General features: G+C 48.2%; 1 protein-coding gene across 1 annotated transcript in view; it reads right to left on the reverse strand.

Moving 5' to 3' along the window:
- Positions 1-2,025: 2,025 nt before the first annotated feature.
- The window catches only part of KCNA6 (potassium voltage-gated channel subfamily A member 6), a 39,565-nt gene continuing 24,209 nt past the window's right edge, over positions 2,026-17,381 (reverse strand). Inside the window, exon 2 of the mRNA XM_012783123.2 lies at positions 2,026-3,281. The gene's annotated coding sequence lies outside the window, so the exon portion shown is untranslated. The remainder of the gene's footprint in view (positions 3,282-17,381) is intronic.

Below are 17,381 nucleotides of genomic sequence, written 5' to 3' on the forward strand. Positions count from 1 at the left end.
TGGTCATCAGCCTGCCCAGCTGCGCTCAGGAGGCAGCACCCTTCTAACCCCAGCCTAAGGCACCCAAGTGTGTCCCGGTAAGTCAGTGCACTGCTACCTCGCACTGAAAACAAAGACAAAGTGCCCCCTAGAATGGCGCATTCCAAAGGCAGGCAGCGAGCAGAGAGCAGCCTGGGACATCAGCCCTCCTGCTCACCGCACGGGGAATGGCTGTCCTCCCTGGTCCCTGGTCCCTGGTCCCTCCCCAGGAGCTACGATGGAGACATCCTCAGCCTCCCACTGGCTTTTCTTCTTTTCCCCAGAATGCCTTTGGGTCACTCGCTGGTGCTGCCACTCGCCGCACCGTTTCCTTCCTGCTGTCTCTGCCCAGGGTATTTGGTCTTCTGCTTCCCATTTTGGTGGGGCATCCACCAGCCGCGACCACGCCCTGCCTGTCACTTCCCGGCTGGAGTCAGTGCCATCCCCAACCTTCCCAGGAGTGGCAGGGCAGAAGGAGAACCTTCCCTCTCTCTTTGCTGCTCTGCAGCCCTAGGCTTGGTGGCAGTTCCCTGGTGCAGGGCACTTTAGGGCTGCCTGGCTACGTTGCTGGTGGGTGTTCTGTCACTCAGCCAGCCGGGAAGCAGACCTGCCCTGCTCTAGTTTAAATGGGAGGGTGAGGAACGTGCACAAGGTAGTGAATAAAATCAGGGGGTGGGTGTGTGTGGAGGGCGAGGAAAGTGAGAGACAGAGATGAATCACAGACACCCAGGTGCCTCCCACCCAGACGTGGGGTCAGGAAGACAGACGGGGAGGGTCGGCGACAGCTGCCTCCTCCCACCGGCTTCCTCCAGAGGAAGGTTGGTGCTGGGAGGTGGAGGCACACTCGGGGTGGGGGGCTGTTCTGACACGATGGGGGCCACCCCACAGGCCAGCCTGGGCGCCGGGGGGCAGGGCGTGGCCTCCAGCAGCAGCCAGGGAGGGGGCTGCAGCCTCTGGCCCGTTGCTGGCTCGGACACCTTTGCGTTTCTCCACACACCGCTCAAACCACAAGCCTGGAGTCAGCCGTGGCTTTGCTCTCCCTCGCGCCCATCTGCGGTTCTTCCTGCTGGCGCCCCTTGGAAACGGCCCCGGTCGCGCTGTCTGCTTCTTACTGCTCCTCGCGACAGCTGGCCCCGAGCAGGGGTTCTCTCCCAGCTTCTTCCACTTCCTAGCTGGCAACTCAGCTAAGATTTACGTCCGATCATATCACGGCTCTGCTCAAGACCCCAGGACTGGCTTCCCCTCCAACTCGGGGTACAAGCAAAGCCGTATAAGGCCCCACCGGCCTGCCCCGCTCTCCCCCACCCCGCTGACTCTGGCCTCAGTGCCTGCTCCTCTCCTGCCTGCACTGCCCTCCGGCCACAGTGGCCTCCTTGCTGCTCCTGGAACATGCTGGTGACGCTGCCACCGCAGGGCCTTTGCACTTGCTACTCCGAGTAGAATGTTCCAGCGGCCCCACATCTACATGGCTCCCTCTTGGACCTCTGTCTGGTCTCTACGAGAACACTGCCTTCCAGTTCACCTTTCCTTGTCTCCCATTGTGAGCTGCACTCCTCCCGCCACACCTGGCTGCCGTGTTCCTTCCCTCCCGTCTCCGTCTTCCTCTCGCGCCTGCGTGCTCACCACCCTCCACACGCCTGAGTTACTTGCGGTGCTGACTGCCTGTGTCCCCCGCCAGAACGCAACCTGCCTAAAGGCACAGGGTCTTGCTGCTTTTACTCAGCAGTGAACCTCCGACACCTGGAAAAGTGCTGGCACGTAGTAGGCACTCAATGAATACTTGTGAATGAATGAACAAATGAGTATTAGACACGGTTTGGGAAACAGACCCCCACACAGGAGATGTTAGAGTCATTAGGTTTATTTAGTAAGAAGAGAAGCCTGGCAGAGAAAAGAGTATATGTGTGTGTGCATGTGTGTGCACGTGTGTATGTGTACGTGTGTGCATGTGTGTGCACGTGTATATGTGCGCATGTGTGTACGTGTGTGCTGCAGGGATGTCTGACAGCCACTTTCACTGCTAGCAAACCATGTGTGAGCCCTTAACTACTTGTATGTAGGTGTTTTAACTGTAAGTATTAACAAGTGCCAACACCTCATTCATTCATTCCCTCATCCATTAACCAGACATTCTATGAGTGACAATTCTGTATCAGGTGCCGTGCTAGACACCAGGTGGACACGTAGCTAAGGACACAGTCCCTGCTACTGAGACTTCTGCAGCACAGTAATGAGGCTCTGGCACTAAAGACAATCTGGGCAAGCCTAGGCACTAAGACAAATGAGAACCTTAGCAGGACCTAATTAGGAAAGTAAATTCAGTGCAAGAAAATCTTCCTAATGTGTTTTATCACTAAAAGGAAAAGACACTTGGATGGGTGGCTTCTCGTGGGGCTGTTTGCCTCCAGAGTCCCTGGCAGAGTACAAGACTGATTGCTGAGGGGCTTCCCGGAGTAATGTCACCACCCGTCCACTGAGGACGGGCCAAGAGTGAAGAGCTGTCAGCGTCAAGAAGGGCAATGTGGGTTCCCAGACAGACGTCCCGCTGTCCCGGGAGACCACGCGCACACTGTGCTCTGGGCCTGGGAAGGCCGCGTGAACAGCGGCTCTGGCCTTGATACCCACCCCGTCGTGCAAGACTCGTAAGAGGTGGGTAAGTCCTAACCCCGGGTCACACATCTCGCCTTCTTGGAGAACGGCCCCATCGACGGGTCAGGCCACTGCAGGCAGAGGGTGGTCACACACTTTTCCCGGCAAACTGTGGTGGCCGGCACACCCTCGTGTGTAGTGAGGACACACAGGAAACGGCAGCGCTCTGGACTCTCAGGTATCTGCCTGCTTTTGTCTCCACACTTAACTTGCCCGCCTAGCTTAGCTGTTGATGTTTTCACGCAGCGTGACACACAGCCTGGGACTTTGCCATACGTTTATTTGTCACTCGTCCACAGCCACCTCTCTCCGGGGCGGGTCTGCAGCACAGCCGTGCACCTCCTGGGATCCCCACCTCCGATGGCTGTCTCCCTTGCCCACGCCCCAGCCTTCACGCTCCTCCCCCAGCCTCACCCCAACATTCCGCCCTGTCTTTAACGCCAGCGGTCCGGTCTCAGCGCTTCCTGGCCTGGTTGCTGCGCCGGGGAGGCCGCCAGGGGGGCGTCAGGCTGGATCACCAGGGAGGGGGTTCGTCTTCGGAAGAAGGTGAGGGTCCAGCCGCTGTCAGAAATGAGTGCGTCAGTCTCCCCTCGGACCGCCGCGTCGGCACTTCCCTGCCAGGGAGGAACCAGAAGGAGGGAATGGCTGTCAGTGTGGCGGTCACATGCATGAGGGACGAGACCAAGACACCTGGGAACACCAGCTTCCTCCCTCAGCCCTCTGGCATTTGCCCAGCGATCCTACCTGGTCGTTATGCTTGGCCTCTCTGGTTTGCTCAAATGGCAACTCCCACCACACTCAACTGGGCCCCAGCAACTAATCAGTGCCTGCTGAATACATGCAACCTGAAGCCATTTCTACCTACAGCCATTGTCCCTAATACGCTGTCCTCAACTCTCCCTCTTTAATCGTCCCCAAGTCCCCCAGAACCAAGTTAACGCTTGACTTCAGGCCCCATGAAGTGCAGCCTCGTTCAGTCTATCCAGCTGGCCTCCCGGCCCCTAACGCCTCCCCCCGCCCACACTGGTCACAGGGGCCCATCTCGGGCCCTCGGAGTACATCTGGGCCAGACGTGTTCCTCCCTCCCTGAAAGAGTTCTTGCCACAGCCTGGCTCTTCCTATTCCCAGCCGTCAGAATGCTCTCGACTCTCCCTCCCTAGGGCATCCCTCCAGGCCCGGCTGAGCCCCGCTCACCCCTCCACTCCATGAGCCCCTCCCGCCACCCCAGCACGACCGATCTCTCTCTGCTCTGACTTCCTGCTGCCTGTATGGCCTGACCCACATGATATGTATGTGACATGCGTGTAGCTGTTTTCCATCAGAAAGAATGTGAGATTCATGGCCCAAGGTCTTGTGCTCAACGTCTGCCTCTACCATGCCCTGGGCAAAGAAAGTTAAAAGGCTCATTTCTCGTCCCGGATGCAATGACAACACAGAGCACTTCAGGAGCAAGCCAGGCTCTGGCTAAATGAACCAACCCCAAATCACCTGCATTTCTGTTTCTGCTCCCGTGAAGCGAGGGTGATGATGACTGGGTGTGTTCCAACCTTTCCCGGCTACTGCAAGAACCAGGTGTTTGTGAAACTGCTGTGGAAAAGGCAAAGACTCACAAAACCCCGGCTGACGTCACTGTTGAGCCTGTGCAGTAGACTCCTGTGTATTTAAAATATTTAACGTTTGTCATTTCAATTCTTTGGGAGCAAGCCCAACGGTCCATAACATGGAGTAACTTGTAATCTTGCTAAAGCACAAATGTAACTCCGAAGCGCTCTGCGAGCCTGGTGTCCCGTCATAGCAGTTTGCCTGGTGACTAAGTGTCACTGACTACCCAGCATCAGACTCACAAGGACATTGCCCAGGTGCTTCCTGCTGGCTTCATCAGAATGCCATAACTCCTGCAAAGAGGTTAAAAATGAAAACAACAACAAAAGCAAAGCAAAAACCTTCCTTGCTTTGTGAAATTCCAGTGGTCATTAAGTGAAAGATAACACTTTAGAAAACGGTCAAAATACAGTTTTTTTGGTTATTTCTTTTTGTAACAACTTGGATAGAACTGGAGACCATCCTTTACGTGAAGCATCACAAGAATGGAAGAACAAAAATCGCATGTACGCACTACCAAATTGAAACCTATAGAGCAACACTTACGTGCACACATGGCAGTAAAACTCGACAGAAAGCAAGCAGGTGTTGGAGGAGGAGGGGTTGGGCAAACTCACACGGAGCAGGGCAGGAACGATGCACACTGTATGCGGGATGGACACACCACAATTTTGACTCAAACCGTACAAAAACAATTCATGTAACCAAAACGTTTGTACCCCCATAATATTCTGGAAAAAAAAAAAAACATAAAAAGAAAGAAAGGGGAATGAGCAGAGAATTCATGACTCCTCCCACACAGGGTTCCGGAGAAGGCTGGGCTGGCACTTCCGCACTCACAGCGGCGGAGCCGTGCCGGGCGCCTGGACACGACTCCAAATGCGAGGGCCGGCCACAGACTCGGTCCTCAGGATGTGAGTGTACAGGACACTTCGCAGGCCTCAGCCCGGGGCTGCCCATATGGCGCCACCCACAGCGTGTTCTGGGGAAGCCATGGGGCCTTCACACCAGCCCCAAGCAAACGCCACTGGGGAAATCCATCTGAGCTAGAGTTAAAAACGGCAGATTAAAAAGAGGGAACTTTTTTGGGTCCCTCCTGTTTATTAAAATAACAGTAATGGAAGATTTTACAGAAGGAAGGAGGGGTTACAGTTACAAAGGAAAATAAGCCAGGATAGTGGATGGAAAAATTAAAAGCCAATTTGTAGACGATGGAAAGCCCCTGGAAGAACATTTGACTCGGGGAGGGACAAGACTTACAATCTGGGTGCCTGCTGATCAGTGAGACACGGGCTGATTTACTCCCAGGAAACCCTTACAGGCTCGGGAGGTGGGGGCCTCAGGTGCAGGAGAAGCAGGTGGAGGGGCAGAGCTGAAAACTGCTTGCAGTTAGACACACCCTTCCGGGTCTCTGCTGCAACCTCACAAAGCCAAGCACATACCGTTCCCATCCCACCACCCTGTCAAAGATGGGAAGTTTATTCTGGAGAAAGTGGACCAGAAAGGCCTGGACTCAAGGGTAGCTGGTACTGTGTAAGGTGGCGGGCGAGGGGGAGGGGGCTAAGTGATGGGAAAGTCCACGTGCTGAACGGCGAGACAGTCAGCCACTTCCCTGCTCAGCTCCCACAATGATGTCAAGCAGGTAACTGGAGAAACTTTTCCTGGAGAAATCAAAGGATTCTAAGAGCAAAGGAGTACCCGCATTGATATCTGGAGGTCTCCAGCGAGATGGCCTGGTGCCAGCTTCCTCATCCTGCAGTGAGATCACCTCGCAACAAACCCCACAGATACAGAGCTTCCGGTAAGCTTATCAGTACTTCGCTCTTGAAAATGAACAAAGATCCTCAAATTACAAACATCTGAAGAAAGCCTCCAACAGGCCAAAACCAATGACAGAAACTCAGAGAAAACAGAAATTCTAGAAGCAGAGAGAAAAAAAAACATCAAATATATTAAAAAAATCCTCAGATAAATAAGATAGAATGTTTTATCCAAGAAATACGAACAGGCTCCTATAGAAAAGGAACCATTTAAAAGAAGAAAAGAATTTTTGTTAATTAAAAATGTGATAGCCAATGGCCAGGCACGGCAGCTCACGCCTGTAATCCTAGCACTCTGGGAGGCCGAGGCGGGAGGATCGCTTGAGCTCAGGAGTTCAAGACCAGCCTGTGCAAGAGGGAGACCCCATCTCTACTAAATATAGAAAAATTAGCCAGGCGTTGCAGCCTGTGCCTGTAGTCCCAGCTACTTGGGAGCCTGAGGCAGAGGATCACTTGAGCCCATGAGTTTGGGGTTGCTGTGAGCTAGGCTGACACCACTGCACTCTACACAGGGTGACAGAGGGAGATCCTGTTTCGAAAAAAATGACAGCCAAATGAAAACTTCAGTAGAAGAACTAGAAGATAAAGTTCAAGAAATCTCCCCAAAAGCAAAAAAAAATTATAATGGAGAAAGGGGGAGAAAAAATACGGAAATCTGAGAACCAGCCCAGGATATCCAAAGTCTGATTAATCAAATCCTAGAAAGAGAAAACAAACAAAAATAATGGAAGAAAATCATCAAATAAATAATTAAAGAAAATGTTCAAGAATTGAAAAACATGCATTTCCACGCCAAGAGTGCCCAATGAACACCCGTAAAAATGGATAAAGATAGACCTGTATCAAAGTACAGCCTCGTGAATTTCAAATGCAGATGGCATCAGATTTTATTGAAAGTACCACTAGAAGCTAGAAGGCAATGGAAGCGACTGCCTACCTAAAATGCTAATCTCATCGAAGGAGGAAACTACCTACAGCAGAGCGGGTAGGGAATCCTTGATCACTAGTTAGGGGCTGTCCCAGAACAGCATGAGCAGCAGGCCTAGTCCCTGCAAGAGGACAAAGAGACAGCAGGGCCCCAGCAAGTCAGGATGAAGGAGAGAAAGAGCCTGGTGTGTCTGAATCTACTAGAATGAGATTTACATTTCTGGTGGAAAGTCTACTGAAACCCACTCTCCATTTAAGTACCAAATCGTGACAGATATATGAAAAAATAAGCAATAAAAAAGAAGATATTTAGTAACTCCAGAGGAAAATAAAAAGTAGTACACAAAAGCAAATGGAATTATTACACAGCATACTATGTGGCTCAGTGAGGAATAATATTTGCACAGTCATAATAAAGTAGAACTGAATAATGTGCTAATAAATAGATTGACATTCACACTACAGTGGGCTGAAAAGGGTGTGTGTCTATAGTGTGGAGAGTAACAGCGGGTGGCGTAAGAAAGCTGAATGCTTATCTTTGCATGTGAACTTTTATTTTTTTGGAGACAGAGTCTCACTCTGTTTCCCCTGCTAGGGTGCTGTGGTGTCAGCCTAGCTCACAGCAACCTCAAACTCCTGGGCTCAGGCGATCCTCCTGTCTCAGCCTCCCAAGTAGCTGGGAATACAGGCATGTGCCACCATGCCCGGCTAATTTTTTCTATATATTTTTAGTTGGCCAATTAATTTCTTTCTATTTATAGTAGAGAAGGGGTCTCGCTCTTGCTCAGGATGGTTTCAAACTCATGACCTTGAGCAATCCTCCTGCCTCGGCTTCCCAGAGTGCTAGGATTACAGGTGGAGCCACGGCGCCCAGCCCTACATATGAACTTTTATCCCTCTGGAAGTTGTTAGGCTTTTCCCTCTATCCCTGGGGCTTTGTGTTCATGTTATGTGCCTGCAGGTGGACGTGCTGGATATTGGGTTCCTAGATAAAAGGATAGGGCTCCTAGATACTATCTATAGTATCTAGGAAGTCAACTTTTCTAAGACTTAAAAAATAAAAATTAAAAAGCAATGTAAGTGTATGATAGGTTGAGCATCCATAATCCCAAAATACTAAATATTAAAGGCTCCAAAATCTTAAACATTTTGAGCACTGACATGAGAGAGTGATGCCTTTACTTTCTGATAGCTCAATACACAAACCTTATTTCATGCATAGAATTGTTTAAAATATTGTATAAAATTACCTTCAAGCTATGTGTGTAAGGTGTATATGAAAGATAAAGGAATTTCATGTTCAGACTTGGGTCTCATCCTCAAGATATCTCATTATGTATACACAAATATTCAAAAAAATCCAAACTCGAAACATTTCTGTTCCCAAGCATTTTGAATAGGGATACGCAATCTGTATTGAGAAATACAGTGGCAAATCTAGAAGAAATAGCTAAAGAATTGAAAGAGACTGCTTTTGAGGGATGCAAGATAGGGACGCGGAGGGAGGGGGTGAGGGATTGTTATTGTTGGGTATAAGTAAGCCTTACTGAAACATTTTACTTTTTTAAGCCTAAACTTAATTTAAAGGTAAAGAAATAATACATAAAAATTTCCCCAGACTGAATGACATGTGTATCCAGATTGAAAAGCCCAAGTTCCAGGGTTGCCAGGTTTAGCAATGACAAATAAAACCAAACAAGGGCACCCAGTTAAATTTGAATTTCAGATAGTGAGTAATCTTTTAGTATAAGTATGTCTGAAATATTGCAAAAATTACTCATAGTTTATCTGAAACTAAAATTTAGCAGGCATCTTCTCTCTTATCTAGGAACCCTATGTCTAGCACGTCCACCTATAGGCACATAACCACGAAGCCCCGGGGATAGAGAGGAAATCCTAACAACTTCCAGAGGGATGAAAGTTCACATGCAAAGAAATCAGAAAAGTGTCGACTTCTCACAGCAAGATTGGAAGTTGGAAACAGTGGAGCAATGCCTTCAAAATTCTAGGAGAAAATGGTACCCATTCTGGTATTTTATATCCATACAATCACTAAGGAAGTTTGAGAATTGAATAAAGGCATTTTGGGGCACGCAAGGTTCAAAACGGTACTTTCCATACACCTTTTCTTAGAAACCTACTGGAAGATTTGCCCCACCTGACAAGAAATAGACCAATAAAGAAGAAAATGTATAGTCCAGGAAAGTGACCTTGTGTACGTAGGGGGGAAGGAAAACGAGTTCCCAGGACACCAGCGTGCGGGGCTGGAAGCAGGCAAGACAGCGGCGGGCAGGAGGCTCCGGAGGAAGAGCGGGCCAGACCCACAGAGAGGCCGACGTGTCCCAGCACGAGGAAATGGCTCACGGCAGCTCTCCAGCTCCCTCGGAGAGTTCGGAAAGAATCGCATGTAGGAACATGGCAAATTGAGCAGGTGAAGAAAATGAGATGATTATTACAATGTTTACGAGAGATTAAATGAACATTATCATAATACACTGCTTGGCAGTGCAGAAGATAATATCTGATAGTGATGATGACATAAACACTGAAAACGGGTTTCACCAAAACGTGGGAGACAGAGAAAGTGGTAGAAGGCATAGGCTTCCTAAAGACGAGAGGTAATGTCTCCTGACCAGAGTCAAAGTCCTTATGGCAGCCCACAGGCCCTCTGAAATCTGTGCCACCCCACCTTATCCCTCTAACCTTGTCCCCGAATTGCTGTACCCTCGTTCGCCTTGTCCAGCGATAAAAGCCTCTTTGCTGTTGTGCTCCTCAGTTACACCACATCCTCCACCTCAGGGCCTTTGCACGTGCTGTGCCCTTTGCAGCGCGTGCCCTCCGCCCACAAAGCCACAGGGTGCCCTCCCCCATCGGCAGGCCCTTGCCCAGATGCCGCGGCCACGCCTTCCCCCTTGCCTTGCTTCACACTGCGTTTCTTCCCCGCACTCTCTGCGTCACCGCACTGCCGTTTACTTGTCTCGGGTTATTCACAGTCATCTCTATATAAAGCACCGCCTCTGTGGGATGAGATGGTTGGACGGATATCTTATTTAAACATTTAATCACTCTCCCCTCTGGAATGAAAGCTGCGTGATGACAGGGAGTTCTGCTCACTACTCATATCTGTAATTTGTTCAGTAACGTATCCATGCTTAGGGCAGAGTGGCTGGCACACAGTAGTTGCTTTAGAAACATCTGTTAAGTGAAAAAATAAACCAAGAAATAGCAACATATGCATTTACTGAAAAAAAGAACAAACAAAGGTAAACGAGAGAAAACAAACTGTTGAAACAATTGGAAGCGGTCCCTCTGAGGACATGGCTTGGTGCGAAGGAGAAGACAGACAGGGCACGCTGGCTTCCCCAAGAAGCCTCATACTATTGCTTCGCTTTTCAAACCACGTGCATGTATTAATTTAATAAAGATTAAAATGGGCTGGGTGCAGTAGCTCATGCCTGTAATCCCAGCGCTTTTGAAGGCTGAGGTGGGGGGATCCATTGAGGCCAGGAGTTTGAGACCAGCCTGGGCAACACAGCAAGACCCCATCTCTACAAAAAAAAATGTAAAAATCAGCCTGGTGTGGTGGCCCGTGCCTATAGTCCTAGCTTCTCAGGAGGCTGAAGGAGGAGATTGCTTGAGCCTAGGAATTTGAGGTTACAGTGAGCTATGACCACACCACTGCACTCCAGTCTGGGCAACAGAGTGAGACTCTGCCTCTAAAAAAAGATTTTTTAAATATCCTCATGAACTTGACTTTTAGATTACCTCCTATTATGTTTTGCATTATTAGTGCTGAGAAGTCACCATCTACTCCTTTCTCTCTAACCCACCAGCCCCAAGTCCCAACGCTCTCAAATCTATTCACCTCTTTCCACCTCCATCACTGTTGCCCTAGTAATACCCTTCACCTGGTCCACCTGCTTCCAGCCAGCCCCTCCACTCCACCACCCTGTAAATGTAAAATCTGATCATGTTAGCCTCCCACCACTTAAAACCTACCTATGGAATCCCATTGCTCCCAGGTGGAAGCTAGAACTCCTAACCTGTGCATGTAGCTCTATGCTTGCCCTTGTCCATACTCACCACATTTCCCCACCACAGGGCCTTTGGACATGCTGTTCCCCTGTCTGAAATGCGTTTTTGTTTTGATTTTTTTTTTTACCTCCTTTGACTATTTACTTCCTGTTCATCCTTCTAATATCAGCTAAAGTGTCCTTAAGTCAAATTCCCCTATTTCAGGCACTTATAGCAGTTTTGTGGATATCTGTCCCTTGTAACACTTGCCACAGTTGCAATTTTACATTTGGGCTTATTGGATTAACATCTACCTCCACCCCTCACCATCAACACACACACACACACACACACACGCGTGAGCACACAGTTGTAAGTGCCGTAAAAGGAGGAAGTCATTTGTTTTATTTATCATTATATTCAGTGCCTGGCATGTTGTAGGAGCTCAATAAACATATGCTGAATAAATTGTTTGAAACACTGTTTTACCACTGCAACAAGAATATGCATTGCTTAGGTTTAAACAACATTCATTCATCTCTCTTATCTCTACCCTAAGATTTTAGGACTTGGAGACTGCACGTTTTTCTTTTAAAGCCCTGTCTCCCTGTTCTCTCTTCCACCGGCCGCCATCTTCACACATAATTTCTGGAAATGGAAATTTACTGACATAAAGTATGCAAAAGATTTTGTGTTCTATCCTGGAAAGCAAACATGGCATAAAATCCTCCCTCACACTTTGCCTTTTAGACACAATCACTGATGATGTATTTCCAGTGCTTCATGCATGAACTTTAAATACGGTACTTACCTTCACAACTCAACACACACTCAGTTGGCTGGATTCCAGTGAACATCTGATTGAGGCTAAAGATTCAGAACTTTAGGCAAATCTAATGATTTCATCTTGTTTCAACTCTACTAACTTTTAACACCTAAGCTTTATGCTGTAGATTTATCTATTTTGCCCTCGTTTTTATAAAATGAGGGCAAAAAGTGCAATAAGATCACCATATTATTGCACATATATTATTATACAGAAAAGATGGTAATATTGGCTGACAAGGCCACTGTGAGAATGACTATTTGTCAGCTAATGCACAAAATTGCAAACTCAGCATAAGATTGGGCATTAGGGGGTTGGTTCTAGATTTAAACATCTAATGTTGAGCACCACTTGTTTATACTCCTTGCATAATTTGGGACTACCTCATAACCCAATATTAATTTAACCCTTTGCTGAGTAAAATGAGTTTAAATTCATCCTTTTTTTTTCTTCCTTACTTATCCAGGACTGTATGATAAACCAAATATTCTTTAAAGTTCCTTCAAAAGAGTAAGAGTATCAGGTTGTCTTCCTTTAATTCCCCTTCGGATACAAAGTCTTGAAGAGTCCTAATTTTTTTTATGTTTGCAATATAACACAATTGAAAATTCCCCTTGCATGTAATTTTGAAACACTCCATCCTCTGCCCCCTAGTCAGTCTCTGGTAATAGCCACGGGGGGCCACATCTGTAAATGGGCCCCACCCCCTAGCGCTGGGCTATGCCACATCGGCAGGGGAGCCCGGGACCAGAATCTGAACCATCCTCCGTCGCCGGAACCAGCGTGTGCCACTGGCCATCTCTCTCTCGTGTCCACACTCGCTGGTTTGGCATTGTTTTTGGAGTCAGGCTTAACAGCTGTTTCCCGACCATTCTGCCAACTCTGATTGATGTGGACTATGTCATCCTTGGAACTCTTGAGCTTGGTAAAATTTTCTACTCCTCTCGAGCATGTTAAAGTGGGCAGTGGAAGTCACCTCAGTATTTTCATTTTCTCTAATTTCCAAACAAGAATCAAAATCCAAAAGTAAGTTTTGGGCTCACTTGAGTACTGTCAAATGCCAATCAGCGTTGTGTAATCCCTGAAGCAAAGTTGACTCCATTATTGAAATTAACTGGATAACTGTAAATTTTCCACTTTATACGGACTCTGTATATAACTGTATAAGTGGGACATGAACTACGTAGGAATACAGGCCTGACACAGAGGAATCATCAGGTTTCCAATAAATCATCTTTGGTTTCATATATATTAATATATATTTATATCTATATGTTCATACAGATATAGATGTACACACATAGACATATAAATAAAATGATTCACACGCAGTTACCCATGACATGACATTCTATGTACAATTCATTTTATGTTTCTTATTTTTCACAGTGACCCAATATCCCTCTCAAGAAAATAAGGTACAAACAGGTTATGTGCAATGTTCAAAGTTAGGCTGTGGGTTGAAGGAGCTCAGAAAATCATCCCAAAATATGACTCAGTAGTATAAAGAGTATTTTTAATTAAAGGCCCTTAGAGATCAATAGGCCCTTGGAAGGGGCTGTCCCTCTACCTGCATAACCAGAGGGACCCATGAAAAGACTTCCCTTCCCTTCCCGGCCCTTCCCTGTTATCTTACTATATTGCAGGAAAGAAATCAAGAATGCAACTAGACCTGGCCCAAATCATTTTAAATATAATATTTGTCTCCCAAGGTTAACCTAATTTGCAAAGAGAATCAATTACGAGGCAGTCTATCTCCCCCGTCCATTCGCCCTCCCTAAGCAGCCACTCATTGCCCCTAAACAGAATCACCTATATTCCTCATCTCCCCCGCACCCTCTAAAAGGAGGTATGAAAATATCTGGATCCCACTGGGGTATTGGGTAATCACTCTGTGATTCTCCCCATGCTCATGGTAAATAAACCTCATCCTCTTATTAATCTGCCTTAATTGGGAGTTGAACTTTCAGCTAACTTTCAGGGGAAAGAAGTTTCCCCCTCACCCACAGTGTCAACAGCACACAGACGACAGGACCATCATATCCTATTTGGGCCGCACTTGAAAAGCAGTCAGAGGTCAAGGAAAGCGGCCGGCCCGTTTCTGCTCTCCAAATAGTATCACCCAGTGAAGCCCCTGGAGGCGTCCGATGTGTGCAAGGCCCTGCTACCCTCCCGGCATCAAAGGCAGGGAGCAGGGCTGCCTCGACAAGTCTGGAGGAACGGAGGCTGCGGGCAAAGCTTTCTGAATAAATCCATTTGTCAAACATCTCCACTAGACGATTTCTGGGCAGCCCTGAATATTTTATGGAGGGCATTCCAGGAACAAAAGAGCTGCTGTTCCTCACCACCCGCTCCCAGCAGCCTGAGGGAGGACTTCCCAGGCTCCTACAGAGGGTCAAGGAGATGCCTATCTCCACCGGAGGAGATGGCATTTATGAGACCCTATGGCTGAGGTCGGTCCCCGCCCCCACCTATGCCCTCCGACTGCGCATGCGTATGTTCCACTGTCTTGCAGCTTGGACAGCAGCCTCTGCAGCCTAGCGCAGCAGCACCACAAACACAAAGGCTGTTTTCAAATACCCCTGCGAACTGCGGAGCCCACCCTCAGGCCACCCATCCATGAGCTCCTAGCAGATGCTCAGTAAGCGACCGCAGTCCCCTCCTCCTGGAGTCCTAGCGCAGCCTCCCATAGTGGTGCACGGGGGAGTGTGTTGAGAGCCATCTGCCCCCCACAGGCAGTAAAGGGGTGCCTTGTCCAGAGGGGATTTAAAAACATAATAACGGTCAGGCTGCTTTTTATTTCCACACGTGTCAGTGAGTGGACATAGCACAAATTGTTTTTCCTCTACTCTCACATCACAACAATCAACACACAAAGACTTCTGCGAACAAACGTGTGGGGATTTGTCCCCACGCACCAAGCACGCGGTCATTTCTGCAGGGACACTAGGGGTCCTCCAATTCAATTTCGGGTGAACACTATCTACCTAAAATTGATCACACAAGGTGTGGGCCCAGTCCCACCAGACTGTCCACTTCCAATGCCAATCACAGGGACTAGGATTTTTTACTTGTGCTTCCAACCAATCAGTTTCATAAATTGAGGATCCCATAAACCTCTAGGTTCAATTAATTTGCCAGAGCGGCTCACAGGACTCAGGGAAACATGCCTACTGGCTTATTATAAAGGATATTACAAAAATACACATGAAGAGAGGTGCACAGGGGGAGGTGTATGGGGTGGGGTGTGGAGTTTCCGTGCCCTCCCCAGTGCACCAACCTCTGGAAACCTCCACGTGCTCAGCTATCTGGAAGCTCTCCAATCCACTCCTTTGGAGGTTTTACAGAGGCTTCATTATGTCGGCATGATTGCTTAAGCCATGGGCCACTGGTGATCAGCTAAACCTTCAGCCCCTCTCCCCTCCCCAGAGGTCTGTCATCATGCCCTGATTTTTCCAGTGGGCAGTTGCCATCCTGAAGCTACCTAGGGGCTGCCACCCACCAGTCACCTCATTAGCATACAAGAAAACCGCTTCGGAGATGCCAAGGATTTTAGGAGTTGTTTGCCAGGAAATGGGACAAAGACAAAGTACGTATTAATATTTCACAGTATCACAGTCAGCGATTATAAACAACGTCAGTGATAGAACATTTCTCCTGAGTGGACTGCCCCTACCACCTCTCCCTGCAATTGGCTATGCTGGACACTACTCCCACCAGGTCCCCACCCACTTTCCCCACTCATCTCCATTCAGCCAGAGGCAGCATTCCGAAACAGGATCTGAGCCTGTCATTCTTGATTTAAAACTTCTGTTTGCTTCCATGACCTGCAGAACAAATTCACCTTTTAGCAGCTTCATGGCTCTTCATGATCAGACTCCAGCCTGTTTTTCTAGCCTCCCCACACCCTTTCTCCCACTGCATGCATCACAAGCTCCCAGTTTCTTAAACACACCATTCCATTCTCAGGCCCCATACCTCTGCTCCAGCCTTTTCCTTTAAGAATTTTCTTTTCAACAATGAAAATTCCAAGTCATTTCCCAAGGCCCAGCTGAAGTCAGTTGACGTCTCAGGAAACCTTCCCTGTGTCCTCCAGTCCCCTGGAGAATCCATTGCTCTTCCTCCCTTACCCACCTGCTACTTGCCTCCACTGGATCACAGACTGCAGAGGCCACCTGCCCTGAAGGCATTTACTAGTTCCCCTCGGATGGCCTCCAAGGAAGGCTAAATTCCTAATCCTGGTAGTCAAGCTCAAGACATCTATTGGGCTATGTTTTACTCGTTAACAGAGTGACTGTACCTTAAATCAGTCCTTTTAAACAGCTGGGTTTTCAGTTCCTGGCCCCTCAGGTCAGATGAGGCGCCCTTCCTGTCTGTGCATATGGTTCTAACTCGATGAAGCTAGCTGGGTAGGTGGACCTAGATCAACTTTGGGGTTTTATCCTCTCTCTGCCTCCTGAGAGTCACCTCTGAAAGAGACAGTCACAGGTTTTGGTTTCAAAGTATACAAGAGTAAGAGACCCCACTTTGGCCTGCCTTCCCAGCGGTGGGTTTCAATTCAGCCTTTTCCAAGAGAGCTCTGAACTGCAGGCAGCTGAGTTCTGCTTTGGACACTGATAAAGCGGTGCCTTGATTCCTGCATTGGCCTTTACTTATCACTCCCTCAGTCAGAGCCCAGTGGTAATAAGGCATGAACAGCATGCCTCACGCCAACAGCAGGGCCCTCACTCGAGCCCCCAAATTCTGGCCCCCACCCAACCTCTACTACTTACTGTGTTGTACTACAGTCAGTTCTTTACTAGTATCTGCCATCTGGATGTGATCTCCTTCTTAGAAGATTAAAGTTCTGCTCACCTTTGGTTCTCTAAGACCTGGCACATATAGGCTTAATATAAATGCTATTAAAATAATAAATGGGCACAAGACACCATGCAAAGTGCTTTTTCCACACCCTATAGGTTCCCAACCCAACTGCTATCCCCTGCTCCTGCCTCTTTGCTCTGAGAACCCCAATTTCATTCAGGTTTCTGAAAGCTAACACTTTGGAGTCCCTCCCAGCCACAGGGGTGACTGTAGCTGACACTAAGTCAATGGCGATAATTCTACTACCTGCCGATACTTGTTAGGACAGCCCTGTGTCCTAACCACAGCCTAACGGAAAGCTGATGGGAAACAGCTGGGGAAGTTTTCCTCATTCTTAGAAAGACCCAGCCCCCTTTCTGTCTTTGGACATTGTTGTGTGAGGACATGGTACTTGGAACTGCAGTTGCCATCTATAAGCATGAGGGGAAAGCCAAGCAAATCCTGAGAACAGACTCCAAGCTCTGCCATCATTGGCTGTGGCAGGCTGATTGCAAAAATAGTTCCAATTCTCCACTTTGGCAATGTGACTTTGAAGCTCCCCCCATTGAGGGGTGAAGTCTACTCCCCATCACTGAGTCTGGGCTGGCCTAGTTTTAGCCAATAGTATGTAGCAGAAATGACTGCACCAATTCCAAACGTGGTCTCAAGAGGAAAAGCTCATG

The sequence above is a fragment of the Microcebus murinus genome, chromosome 10 (genome assembly GCF_040939455.1).
Source record: "Microcebus murinus isolate Inina chromosome 10, M.murinus_Inina_mat1.0, whole genome shotgun sequence".
Taxonomy (NCBI): Eukaryota; Metazoa; Chordata; class Mammalia; order Primates; family Cheirogaleidae; genus Microcebus; species Microcebus murinus.